The sequence below is a fragment of the Macaca fascicularis genome, chromosome 1 (genome assembly GCF_037993035.2).
Source record: "Macaca fascicularis isolate 582-1 chromosome 1, T2T-MFA8v1.1".
Taxonomy (NCBI): domain Eukaryota; kingdom Metazoa; phylum Chordata; class Mammalia; order Primates; family Cercopithecidae; genus Macaca; species Macaca fascicularis.
In genome coordinates this window covers 213,717,832-213,732,137 of record NC_088375.1, presented here as the reverse complement: position 1 = coordinate 213,732,137, position 14,306 = coordinate 213,717,832, and the positions used below count along the sequence as shown (strand labels likewise).

The 14,306-nt window shown below is 53.5% G+C and overlaps 1 protein-coding gene across 4 annotated transcripts in view; it reads right to left on the bottom strand.

Annotated features, from left to right (window-relative positions):
* The window catches only part of ECE1 (endothelin converting enzyme 1), a 133,578-nt gene that overhangs the window by 113,032 nt on the left and 6,240 nt on the right, over window positions 1–14,306 (bottom strand). The gene's annotated exons all lie outside the window — the stretch shown is intronic.

Sequence of the window (14,306 nt, the reverse complement as noted above, 5' to 3'; positions counted from 1 at the left end):
ACGAGAAGCAACCAAAACGGGCGGCAGCAGAGCATCACCACACAAGGGGTCCTGCCTACTGTCCCGATGCCACCCAGAGGCTCAAGGGGCACCCCGGCTGCTCTCTGAAACTGCCGGTGGCACTTTCACCAGCCACCTCGTTTCCAAACTTGCTGCCAGCTTCCCCTAGTGCAGTGATTTTCACAACGGAGCTCCCGGCTGTGGGAAGGGGGCTTTCTTTGACTTGTCCTAAAATGGCCTCACCTGGACCCAGTGGGGTGTGGGGACCAGGGGGCTGGGCCTGGACCTATAAGTATGTTTCCTGCCTCCTCTCAGCCCCCATCCTTCTGCCGCCCCACGTTCTCAGCCAACAATAGCTGCTTCCCAGGCTCAGCTGCCACACAGCACGAGCTCCTTGAGCAAAAATACCCACGCGGGGGAGGGTGGGGAGGCACAGAAGGGGCCACAAACGGGCAGGGCTGGGAGAAGGGGTGGCAGGATCAAGCTTGTCTCTTGAGTGCCTACTGTGTGTCAGGCTGAGAAGGGTGAAGCCCCTGGGGGTTAGAGAAACCTGGGAGACCGTGGGGTGTGTGTGTCGGGGGTGCTGGTCTCTAACACAGCAGAGCCTCCAGTCTCCAGAGAGGGATCAGACCCAGGTCCAGGGTCTAGGGGTGAAGAAGGGGTCCAGGGAGAAGAAGGTGCCTAAGCAGGGAGCAGGTCTTAGAACCTAGTGAGAAAAAGGGGGGCCTGAACCCCAAAGAGAGCTCCAAATCTTAAGGAAAACAGGGGCTCAGGTACGGGGAGATGAGGTTCATAATAGGGGGGTTATGACTATTTCAGGTTTCAGGAGGGGGATGGTTTGGAGCAGGGTAGGGAGGTGGAGCGAGGCCTGCAGAGCTGAGAATCCATTTAACTGAGCAGCATCTCAGAGGTCTTAGGTGCCAACTGGGGTGACAATGCGGAAGAAAACAGAAATTCTAAGATAGCAGCAAGCGGCCTGCAGTTACCGAGCCTGGATGGGGGAGCAGTTCCCCACTGCTGGGGAGACCCCACTGGGCACAGAGAGGGTCTCCCCAGGCTTTGGCCCCTGCATCTCCTTTCTCTTCATGGCAGGTGCATCAGCTCGGGTCCCTGGAAACATCCCCGCTCCCCAGCAAGGGGCTGTGTCTGCACAGTGGCTCTGGCCCCAAACCCCACCTCTGTGGACTCCATCAAAGCCTGGGGAGGGCAGGGTCCTGAGGGGCCCTGGTCTCGCTGGGGTCGCATAGGTCACACGGAAAGAATTTGGAGGTCACAGCACTGCCCTCCCTGTAGACGCTTCAAAGCACCCCACTCCCTCGAAGCTGCCAGACTCTGCAGGGAGCGGGGGCATGGGGAGGGACGCAGCCACCAGGAGGCTGGGAAGAGGGACTCTGCCAGAGCAGCTGCCAGGAATCTGGGGCCCGGAGTCCAAGTTTGGCTGGAAGGCCCTGGGACAGGAGGCTCCAGCTTAGCGTCTGGCTCTAACGCTTGGACTGTGTGACTCTGGCGGCTCATGCAACCTTTCTGGGCTCTATGTTCTCATTGGTCAAAGCAATGGGCTGATCCCCTGCCCCACTCCAACCAATCACCAGGCCCTGCCCACTCTACTCAGTTTCTCTGTCTGCCTCTCCCTCACCACTACCACCGGCCTGGGCAAAGCCACCATCACCTTCTGATGCCACTCTTGCTCTCCCCACTCAAGTCAAACTGGATCCTCTTAGCTCCCTGCTGACACCCCTTCGAGAGCCGGGAGACCCCCACCCTGCTCGTTATACATTTTTGCCGTTTCTTACTTTGAGAGCACAAATGGAATCCTTTGGTGTAGAGGAAAGTAAAGCCTCACCTGGTCTGCACGGCCCTGCGGGACCCGCCCTGACCACCCTTCAGCCTCACCCTTCCTCTCTACTCCAGCTACACAGCTGGGGTCCCCAACCCTCCAGGCCTCAGACCAGTACCAGTCCATGGCCTGTTAGGAACCGGGCTGCACAGCAGGAGGTGAGCTGCGGCTGTGGGTGAACATTACCGCCTGAGGTCCGCCTTCAGTCAGATCAGCATTAGATTCTCACAGAAGTGCAAACCCTATTGTGAACTGCACACGCGAGGGATCTAGGCTGTGCACTCCTAGGAGAATCTATGAGAATGTAACTAAGGTGATGAATCTAACTAACATGAACTGAAGTGGAAGCTTCATGGACCTCAGATCATCAGGCTTAGTTAGATTCTCATAGGGGAAACCATCCTTCCTACCCTGTCCATGGAAAAATTGTCTTCCACGAAGTCCAGTGCCAAAAAGGTTGGGGATTGCTGCTATATATCAATCACCCCAGGGCCTTTGCACATGCTGTTCTCACAGCCTAGAATCTTTTACTCTGCATTTCTTTGCCCAGTTAACACTTAACACATCTTTCAGATCTCTTCTCAAACCCTTCTTCCTCAGGGACATCTTCCCTGCTCCTGCTCTCTGCCGGGAATGGCTCCTCTGACATAAACTCCCATAGCAACCTGCTTATAATTAGAGATCTGTGCAATTGTCCAAGACCATGCCTGCTTACTGACCATTCTAGACCTTGTGCCTGGCACACAGTGGGTGCTCAGTAAATGGCAGACATTGCCACCACTGATTATCCCACATTTACCTATGGTGGTGTTTGGCAGATGCCCCCAAGAATCTGTGGGCCAGGTGCGGTGGCTCAAGCCTGTAATCCCAGCACTTGGGGAGGCCGAGGTGGGTGGATCACCTGAGGTCAGGAGTTCGAGACCAGCCTGGCCAATATGGTGAAACCCTGTCTCTACTAAGAATACAAAAAATTAGCCGGGCATGGTGGTGGGCGCCTGTGATCCCAGCTACTCAGGAGGCTGAGGCAGGAGAATGGCGTGAACCTGGGAGGCAGAGGTTGCAGTGAGCTGAGGTCACTCCACTGCACTCCAGCCTGGGCAACAAGAGTGAAATTCCATCTCAAACAAACAAACGAAAAAGAGTCTCTGTGTGGGAGGGTGCAAAAGCAACCACGTGGGGTATCAGGAGGAACACAGGTCTCGGCAGCTGAGGAGTCTGCTTTCTAATCCCAGCTCTGCCACCACAAGCTTTGGGCAAGGTGCCTCCTCTCCGAGCCTCAGTTTCCTTATCCAATTGATCTAAAGGTGGAATGGACATGCTGGCTGTTCATCGTGACTGCTACGAATCTCTCTCTAGACTCCCACCTCCCTTTGCATCCACTCCCCCTACCAGGCGATGTTCTGATGGCTGAAGTGACCAAATAAAATGCCCAGGATAGTGCCGGACCCAGAGAAGACATGTCATAAATTAGGATTTCCAGCATATTCAATGGTCCACCAGCATCAGAATCAGGCATTCTGCTGGAAATGTAGGTTCCTGGACCCTCCCCCCATACTTACTGAGTTAGAATCTCTAGGATGAAGGCAATGAATCTTGTATTTGTAACCAACATTCCTGGTGATTCTCATGCACATTCCTGTTGAGAAGAACTGAAATCAATGCAACCTTATGCTTGCTACCGCTAACTTGCAATTCCTAGGTGCCCTGATTACCAGCACAGAGGTGAGACTCATCAGAAAGGGGCGTGGCCTTCATAACCTGGTATTCTTCCTGATGGCTTAAAAACACGAGTACAGGCCTCACAGTTAGATTGAGGTGCAAATTCCAGTCCCTCTACTTACTGGCTTAGCTGTGTGACCTTGGACACATGGCTCAACCTCTGTGAGTCACCTTTCTCATGCTTAAAATGGCAGTAAATTACCTCTACCTGCCAGGGTTGTTGCAATGATCTGAGGAGGTGCTTTATGCAAAGCAGTTCATGTGCTCAGGGCAAACAGTGGAAAAACAAAACAGGAAATGCTTCTGTGTCTGTCTGTGCCTCCTACCTGCCACAGGAGAACTGCGGGTAGAATCTGTGTACCCTTCTCAGGACACCACAAATCCCAGTCACTTATAGAGACAGAGACTGCCTATAAGGCTAGTCAACTCCCAACCACCCTTGCAGAAGTGGGAGAGAGTGGGAGTTTGTGAAGAGCAAACGCAGGAATTGGATGGGAAAATGGCTGGGTGGTTGTCTAAGGCTCGTGTGGAGTGACCCAGGACCCAGAAAGTCTCATCTCCCAAGGCTAGGCCTTGGAGGGCAGCAGGGCCAAGCATGCCACAGGCAAGAACACAGACTCTGGATCCAGACTGTTCAGGTTTAAACTTTGGCTCTGCTACTATTAGCTCTGCCTGGCTGGCAAACTCCTACTCATCCTTCAAGACCCAACTTAAACATCACCTCCCTGGGTCAAGTTGGTGATCTATTCCTCTGGGCCTTCAAAGGCTCCTGCCCATATACTCACCAAATACTTTATTTATTTATTTTTTTTTTGAGACAGAGCCTCCCTCTGTCGCCCAGGCTGGCGTGCAGTGGCATGATTCGCTCACTGCAACCTCTGCCTCCCGGGTTCGAGTGATTCTCAGCCTCCTGAATAGCTGGGACCACAGGCGCACGCCACCATGCCCAGCTAACTGTTTCATATTTTTAGTAGAGATGGAGTTTTGTCATGTTGGCCAGACTGGTCTCGAACTCCTAGCCTCAAGTGATCCACCCACCGCGGCCTCCCAAAGTTCTGGGATTACAGGTGTGAGCTACCGCCCCCGGCCAACCTCACCAAATACTATTCAGCAATTTACCTGCTAATTTGTCTATCTCTCCCACAGGCCTGGGAGCTCCTGGAAGGCACAGACGCTGCCATGCCTGGCACCGAAAATGTACTCAGCAAATGTTGCTTCAGTTTGAATTCCAACTTTTCCAGCCTTCTGAGTTTCCTTTCTCTCCCCATTAAATGCTTCCTATGCTAATCCTTCTTCCTCCTCCTGACTCAAGTCCTTTCCTTTCTGGGCCTTAAACTTCCACACCCTCTTCCTTGAAGGTCCCTATCCCCTCACCCCTGAGCTGATGCTGAACGCAGGCTGTACAGGAAGGCCTAAGATTAATTCCTTCACTTTTGCTGGCTGCAAAGGACTCTCGTGGAAGGTAAGGCGCTCAGAGGCCATGAGATTGGCTAGTCACAAGGACTACAACCAGCTGGGTAAAAGTCAGTTATGGAGGAAGCACAAGTTGGATTCAGCCAGGCGTGGTGGTTCACACCTGTCATCCCAAACTTTAGGGGTCAGAGGCAGGATGATCGCTTGAGCCCGAAGTTTGAGACCAGCCTAGGCAACATAGCGAAACCCTGTCTCTAAAAAAAAAATTAGGCCAGGCACGGTGGCTCACGCCTGTAATCCCAGCACTTTGGGAGGCCGAAGTGGGTGGATCGCCTGAAGTCAGGAGATCGAGACCATCCTGGCCAACATGCTGAAACCCCATCTCTACTAAAAATCCAAAAATTAGTCGAGCGTGGTGGTGCAGCACCTGTAGTCCCAGCTACTCGGGAGGCTGAGGCAGAGGAATCGCTAGAACCCAGGAGGTGAAGATTGCGGTGAGCTGAGACAGCGCCACTGCACTCCAGCCTGGCGACAGAGCAAGACTTTGTCTCAAAAAAAAAAAAAAAAAAAAAAAATTAAAAACTTAGCCGGGCATGGTGGTGCACGCTTGTAGTCTCAGTTACTCAAGAGGCTGAGGTGGGAAGATCGCTTCAGTCTGCAAGGTTGAGGTTGCAATGAGCCATGCACAACAGTGCCATTGCATTCCAGCCTGGGTGATAGGCAGAATGAGACTTCGCTAAAAAAAAAAAGCAAAAAAAAAAAAAGCATGGACTCTGTAGCCAAAACTGCCCAGGTTCCACTCTAGCTCTGCCAATTACTGACTGAGAGGAGAGATACATTACCTCTCTGTGCCTCAGTTTTCCCACCTACAAAATGGGAATAATGATAATAAGTACCTCACAGGGTTGATGTGAAGATTAAGTAAACTCAAAACACAAAATATTTAGCGCTATACCTGGCACATAGCGAACACTCAAGAAACGCTATTGTTATTACTGCTAAGACGGGTAAACACCGCGGATAGGAAAGAATGGAGGATTACTGAATAAAGCCCTAATGTAGCCAGAAGTTACTATTACGTCACTCCCACAAGGAAACATCAAACATCACCAGTCCCAGGAGCCTCCTCAGAAGCAACCTGCCAGCCTCGGGCTCGTCATTCTCTGATAGTATCAGGGCCATTTTGTCCCACTTTCCTCCATGGACTTGAGTTCACTAAGGGCAGTGTTACTGCACCCTCCCCCACCCCATCCTCAGCACCCAGTGGTGTGCAGCAGGGTTGTAGGAAATATCTGCCAGACAGACAAGCTTACGATGTGGTCCAAGTCCCCTCCCCTTTCTGGAGAGGCCTGCTGCACTGGGAAAGCAAGTCTCCAATGCCATAGTGTAAACCCCTAGAAAGCCCGCACCCCTTCCAATCCCAACCCTGCCAGACCCTGGGAATGCAGAGATGAAAAGGCAGGGGCTCTGCTCCAGCAGAACCCTGTCTAGTCATAAATCAGGTGACATTTATTAGGCACTTACTGTATTGCAGGCACTGATCCTGGCACTTTACAAGAATCTCGTCGCTTATTTAAACAACTCTCTAAGCTTGGCACTATCCTTATTCCCATTTTACTTATGCAGAAATAAAGGCTGAGAATTAAGTACTTTGCCTGAGGCTGCTCCAGTAAATGGCAGAGCTGGGATTCAAACCCAGGCAGGCTGGGCCGGAGCTTGAACTCTTGATCTGTGTTAGTCCAGGGGGAGGGGGGAAGAGGCAGGGAGACAGACAAGAGAGAGAGGGAAGGGAAGGGGAGGGGAGGGGAGGGGAGAGGAGGGGAGGGGAGGGGAGGGGAGGGGAGGGGAGGGGAGGGGAGGGGAGGGGAGGGGAGGGGGAGAAAGATTTCAGTCCAAGGTGACCCTGAGAGAAGGCAGTCAGGCAAGGAGTTAGAGGGAAGGGGGCTGTGGGAACACAGGATGGGGGTGGGGTGGGCGGATGGGGAAGTAAGTTTCTAAGAACAGCCATGGAAAGAGAAACAGAATCGGGACGTGTGTCAACACTGTTAAAATGTTAGTGCCATCTAATTCTTGGAGTCTAGCACCAGATATGCACCATGCATGCTCTGAGTGCTGCTCCTCTCACTGAATATTTGCAATCGTCCTGGGAGGGACTGTTATATCCTCACTTCACAGACGGAAAATCCAAGGCTCAGAGAGGAAGACAATGCCTGCTAAAAGTCCTTTGCTGCCGGGCGCGGTGGCTCAAGCCTGTAATCCCAGCACTTTGGGAGGCCGAGACGGGCGGATCACGAGGTCAGGAGATCGAGACCATCCTGGCTAACACGGTGAAACCCCATCTCTACTAAAAAATACAAAAAACTAGCTGGGCGAAGTGGCGGGCGCCTGTAGTCCCAGCTACTCGGGAGGCTGAGGCAGGAGAATGGCCTAAAACCTGGGAGGCGGAGCTTGCAGTGAGCTGAGATCCGGCCACTGCACCCCAGCCTGGGTGACAGAGCAAGACTCTGTCTCAAAAAAAAAAAAAAAAAAAAAAAAAGTCCTTTGCGACAATTCAGTTGCAGATGCAGGGTTCAAGCTTAAGTTGATCCCATGGCTCTTGGTCTTAACTGAACAAACAGGTTCAGTCACACTGAACAAACAGGTATTGGTGGTGCGTGGTAGGCATCTGATGCAGAAGGTGGGGAGCTGCCCAGTTTTTCACCTGGGACCTGCACTTAGTGCCTGTCTATGCCTCCACCTCCCCCACCCCAATTTGGGCTGAAGGCAGACAGCACTGCTCCAGCCCACCAGAGCTGTGTGTGTGTGTGTGTGTGTGTGTGTGTGTGTGTGCGCGTGTGTGTGTGTGTCACTCGTGGCCTGGCTAAGGAGTCTCTCAAATATAATGGGGAAATAAAGCAAGCAGCAGAGAGATGGGCCAACCATGGCCCATTCTCATCTTCCATCCCTAACTGCGTTCATCAGAAAACAGCACATGTGAGGGCCAGCACGCAGCCATTCTTTCTGGTGCTTTAGGAGGTTAGGATGACAGAGCCACAGGCCGGGCGCGGTGGCTCACGCCCGTAATCCCAACTTCTTTGAGAGGCCGAGGCAGGCAAATTACTTGATGTCAGGAGTTTGAGACCAGCCTGGCCAACATGGTGAAACCCCATCTCTACTAAAAAATACAAAAATTAGCCAGACATGGTGGCACCTGCCTGTAATCCCAACTACTTGGGAGGCTGAGGCAGAAGAACTGCTTGAACCCAGGAGGTGGAGGTTGTAGTGAGCTGAGATCGTGCCACTGCACTCCAACCTGGGCAACAGAGCGAGACTCCGTCTCAAAAAATAAATAAATAAATAAAAGACAGAGCCACAAAGGTAATAACAGCTCCCACCTCCCAAGAGTCAACTCTGTGCACCGTCCTATGAGCTTTACAACCTGTCATAAATTATCAACCACTTTCACAACACCACTGTGAGAATGGTGATACCATCATCTCATTTCATAGAGGAGAAAACCGAGGCTCAGAGATGGTCACTCACCAAAGGTCACCCAGCTGGGACTAAGTGACAGAGCTGGGACTACAACCCACATCTATCTGGCTCCAAAACCTCCATACCTCCATGTCACCTAGAAAGAGTGCTGGATGAGGAGCCGGGAATCAGGGCCTAAGTCCTGCCTCTAACCTGCTGTATGGCCTCAGGTAAGTCTCTTTCCCTTTCTGAGCCTTAGTCTGCCCTGTGAGGAAGTTGGCCTAGATGACCTCCAAGTCCCACGTCCTGTGACTGTGAACTCTCATGCCCTCCTCTCTCTGGCTCACACCCACCACACCGGAAGCCCAACAGGATGCCGAGTAATCACCCACTGAACGCTCGGGGTGAAGGAAGATGAAATGCCGCTTTCTCATGGTCATCTTCCACCCCGGACCAGCCCAGGAAACAAGGAACCACAAAGCCACAGGATTCCCTCCAGCGTGGCCTTGTGAACAGCAGCCCCGGGGCAGAGGGGCTGGGCATCCCTTTGCGGCCATCTCTTCCTATGCCCTCACTTCTCGGCAAGGTGTGCGGAAGCGAGGGAGGCAGGCTCCAGCTCAATGCCCTCTGGCTCTGTTTCTCCGGGTCCCCAGGGACTGGGATGGTGGGAACTGGTCACTCGGGGAGAATCCCAAGCCCAGCCCGGAAGGCTGAGTTCAAGTGGAGGTTCAGACAGGTCTGTCCGGCTCCACGGGTAACTTCTGCCCACTGTGCTCTGCTGCCAGCGAGGTCTCGAAGCATCTGGGATCCCTGGCTACCTCTCTCCCATCCCTGAGGTAGCTGCCAAAATCCCAGATCCTGCAGAAACCTAAGCCTCCTCACCCTCAGGCCAGGCCCGCGCTCCTGCCTCCCTCCTGCCCCCTACAGTCCATGCTCTACACAGCAGCCAGGGTCTCTCCAAACAGAAACCAAACCCAGTTGCTCCTCAACGTGGGGTCCTCCAGTGGCTTCCCACCACTTTTAGAATGGAATGCTGACCCCTGCCCCACAGACAAGGCTATCCATGGCCTGCCCCTCCAGGCCCACCTCTTCCTAGCCTTCCCTCTGCTCTCCACTGCCTCTGCCAGGCCACACCAGTATTCACCCCCTACATGTGCCAAACTTGCTGGTCCGGCTACTGGGAACTCTCAACTCCCCCGTCTTTGCCCGGCTGCCCCCTCCTCAACCTTCAGGTCCCAGCTCAGACGTCACCTCCTTTCCTGGTCACTCCTCTAGAGCAGCCCCCTCCCCTCACAGCCACTCTCCACCACATCACCGTGTTTTCTCTCCTTTCTTCTCTCAGAGTGATCCTTCTGGTGGGCACCTTTCCCTGTCTGGTCTCCAGCTTCCTCTCCTGGAGTGCAGCTCCTTAGGGGCAGGCATGTGACTGCTCCATTCTCTTCTGTCCCAATGAGGCAGGGCCCCCTTTGGTCCTCAAAACCCTGAAGATGAGGACGCTGCAGCTCTGAGAGGTGGAGTGAGCTGCCCAAAGTCCCAGAGCCAGGGAGTAGCAGGATTCAGACCCGGGGCGACCTGATGCCAAGCCTCAGTGGGTGGGGCTCTCATGGCTGGGGGCCTACTCTGGAGGGCTCTCACCCGGGGGGACAGAGTCGCAGTGAGGCTCTTAGGGTGGGTACCAAGAATGAAGGGCCCACCAGCTTTCCCAAACGGTCCTTCTGCAAGCTACAGGCCAGTGGGGGCTCCTGCCTGGGGTGGGTGAGACCCTGGGGGTGAAGAGGCACCAAACACCAGGAGCAAAGGCCCCCAAATGAGGGAGACCACAGACACGGGGAGCAGGGGAAGCTTCGACCCACCCAGTACTTGACGGAAGAGGAAAGTGAGGACTAGGGAGGGGAAAGGACTAGACTGAGGTCACACAGCCAACCAGTGGGTCTCCAGGGCAGGGGAGCCCTGAGGGACAGCAGGTGAAGCCCAAAGCCCAGGGTCTGGGCAGAGTGCCAGCCCAGAGCTGCCAGGCCCTGGGGGCAGGGGCAGGGCCACAGAGTGAATCTGGGGCATTAAGACAAAGAAAGGACTCAAATTTCTTCCTTCTTTCAAAAAACAATTACTGGGACAGGCAGTGGCTCATACCTGTAATCCCAGCACCACGGAATGCTAAGGCGGGTGAATCACCTGAGCACAGGAACTCAATACCAGCCTTGGTAACATAGTGAGACCTTGTCTCTACAAAAAAAGGTATCAAAAAATTAGCTGGGTGTGGCGGTGCGCACCTGTGGTCCCAGCTACTCAGGCGGCTGAGGTGGAAAGATCACTTGAGCCCAGAAGTTCAGGGCTGCAGTGAGCTATGTTCATGCCACTGTACTCCAGCCTGGGTGACAGAGTCAGAGACCCAGTCTCAAAAACAAAAAAACGAAAAACATTCACTGAGGCCGGGCGCGGTGGCTTACACCTGTAATCCCAGCACTTTGGGAGGACCAGGTGGGCAGATTACCTGAGGTCAGGAGTTCGAGACCACCCTGGCCCACATGGTGAAACACCATCTCTACTAAAAATACAAAAGATTAGCGGGCCCAGTGGCTCACGCCTGTAGTAATCCCGGCACTTTGGAAGGCTGAGGTGGGCGGGTCACGAGGTCAGGGGATAGAGACCATCCTGGCTAACACGGTTGAAACCCTGTATCAACTAAAAATACAAAAAATTAGCCAGGCGTGGTGGTGGGCGCCTGTAGTCCCAGCTACTCTGGAGGCTGAGGCAGGAGAATGGTGTGAACCTGGGAGGCGGAGCTTGCAGTGAGCCGAGATCGCTCCACGGCACTCCAGCCTGGGTGACAGAGTAAGACTCTGTCTCAAAAAAAAAAAAAAAAAAAAAAAAAAATTGCCAGGTGTTGTGGCTGGCGCCTGTAATCCCGGCTACTCGGGAGGCTAAGGCAGGGGCAGGAGAATCGCTTGAACCCGGGAGGCGGAGGTTGCAGTGAGCCGAGATTGCGCCATTGCACTCCAGCCTGGGCAACGAGAGTGAAACTCCGTCTCAAAAAAACAACAAAAAAAGAAAGTTAAACATGTATTGCCCCTCTGACCCAGAAGTTACATTCCTAAGTATGTGCCCCAAAGAAACGAGTGCTCAGGTCTGCAAAGAGATACATACGAGAATGTCACAGCAGCCTCAGGCTGGAATCAATCCAAACGTCAGTCACGGACATTTACACGTACATCCACCCAATGTGGCACGACTCAGCCTAAAAAGGAGCAGATACTGCTACAGGCGACACGGACAAACCTCGAACATTCCGTGCTGTCCAAAGCTGAAGAAAACCAGGCACAGAAGAGCACACATGAATGAACCCACACAGAGAAAGCTCAAAACCAGGCCAAACTAGAGGGCAGTGGCCACCTGCTGCAGGGGACTGATGGAGGAGGCACACAGGAACTGTGGGAATGGTTCATGCTTTGGTCCAGGTAGTGTGCAGGTGTGCGCATTTGTAAACCGTGAGCTGTATAAGATGTGCATACGTTACTGAAGTAAATTATACTATACCACAATTTTTAGAAACACAATCTCTGCCCTCACGAGGTCCAGTCTGGCATCCAGTGTCATCATAACAGTCATGACAATAACAGCAGGTGACACCGACTGAGTCCCCTGTAGGTGCCAGCCCTCATCTGGGCTACTCTGAAACAGGATCTGATTGAGCGCTTCTAACTACTGTGTAAAATACTGCCCCAGGGCCGGGCGCGGTGGCTCATGCCTGTAATCCCAGCACTTTGGGAGGCCGAGGCGGGCGGATCACAAGGTCAGGAGATCGAGACCACGGTGAAACCCCGTCTCTACTAAAAATACAAAAAAAATTAGCCGGGCGCGGTTGTGGGCGCCTGTAGTCCCAGCTACTCGGGAGGCTGAGGCAGGAGAATGGCGTGAACCCGGGAGGCGGAGCTTGCAGTGAGCCGAGATCGCGCCACTGCACTCCAGCCTGGGCGACAGAGCGAGACTCCGTCTCAAAAAAAAAAAAAAAAAAAATACTGCCCCAGAAGCTCCATATTAGAGACAGGAAAATAAAGCTTGGAGAGGTGACACACACTGTCCAAGGTGACAATGCAAAAAGTGAGGATGCCATGTTTGATCCTGGGCCCATCAGTCTCCAAGGCCCACTCCTGCTGCACGGGCAGACCCCGCCTCCCTGCCCTCTCCTCCCCACACTGCCTGCTCAGATATAGCACCTGAAGGCAGCCAGTCCTCACCCCTCGCCCCCTCCTCTCCAGTGCTGGGAGGAGCAGCTCATGTGTGTAATGGACTCAGAGCTTCTGTGAAAGAACTGCTGAGGAAATGGGTCCTTCCTTCCCCTTCCGCCCCCTCTGCCCTCCCTCATCCCTTTCACGGTCACGTATCTCTGAGGACATTTCAGCCCTGGACCTCTGCCCAATAAGAAGGAACTCCAATGGCCAGGCAGCTGGGGGTGTGTGTGGTGTTGACCAAGGAGCTTTCTCAGCCCCTGGACACCCTAGCCCAGCCTGCGGCCTCTCAGAGGACCAGGAGGACATGAGGTTAGAGTCAACACCCTTGGTTCCAGTTTCCAAGTGACGCAACCCAGTGTCTGGATTCAGCGAATCATAAAATGTTTATCTGGAATCACAACCAACACCATGACCATTTAATCAAACCTTATCCTGTGCCAAGTGCTGCAAACATAGCTCATGAATGCTCACCAACAAACAAAATGGGTACCGACTGCTAGGCTCTCATTTTACAGAGGAAAACTGGAGCTCAAAGGGGTTAGGTGCCTTGCCCCAAGTCTCATGGTGAGGAAGTAGTGGGGCTGGGATTCAAACCCAGATTTGCACAACTTTGAGTCTATCCTCTGAACGAGAGTATTATACTTGTCATCCCGCATGTCATTACTGAAGACGGCCCTGGAGTCAGTCTGCTCCAGCCATGTCATTTCACAGATGGGAAGACTGAGGCCCAGGAAGGGAGACTGCAGTTCGGGAACACAAGAAGGATTAGTGGCAAAGCCTGGGCTGGAAGCCACCCTGGCCTTGCTTTCAATGACCAGATCAGAGCCTGGGAGCAGGCCACGTGCAGTTGGATGGGCAGCTAGAGGGAGTAAGGCAGGGAGGTGGGAAGCTCTGGTTCCAGGCAGAAGTAAATATTGACATGACTGTGTTTACTCTGTAACCTAACTCCGCCTGGCTGCCACCCCAGGCCCACCCTCCTGCCTTCCCAGCCAAGGGGGGAAGGGAATTTGTGGGAGGAGGATGGGGAGAGGTTTCTGGGCCAGGGGCTGCTCCAACTGCTTAGAGGGCTATGTGGTCAGAAAGGCTGGGACACCAGGTGTTGCGGGTGGGGGGTACCGGAGACCCAGGCCAGGAGACCAGGTGTTGCCAGACAGGGAGGGGCTGTTAGCTGAGCTGGGGAGCTGGGGAGCTGGGGATCTGGGTGTGGGGGGGCAGGGAGCTGGGCTGGGAGTCACAAGGCCTGAGTTCAAGTTCTAGTTCTGCCACTAATTGGCAGTGGGAATCCAAGAACAGTCAGGGAATGGGGAAGAAAAGGTCTAACTGTCAAGTGCCGTGCAAAGGTGAACAATAAATAACCAGCATTTTAGCCTGGCCAGTGTCCAGCCCCAATTAGCTCTCAATGCCTTTGGCTACTGGCTCAACCGTCCTATCCCTGTCCCAGCGGGCTTTCCCAGGAAGGCCAAGTTTCTGCCAAATTGAGTGGTAGCTTGGGACTGCAGCCATAATCTAGAGGAATCGGGGAGCCACTGTCTTGCTCCCATCCCTAGTTCCCTAAGTGACCTTTGAGCCTCAGCTTTTACAACTCTGAAATAAGGCTCGCTCTCCTCCCTGGGTTTGGTGTGGAGAGCAGAGATTCCATTTAAGTGCCAGGCACA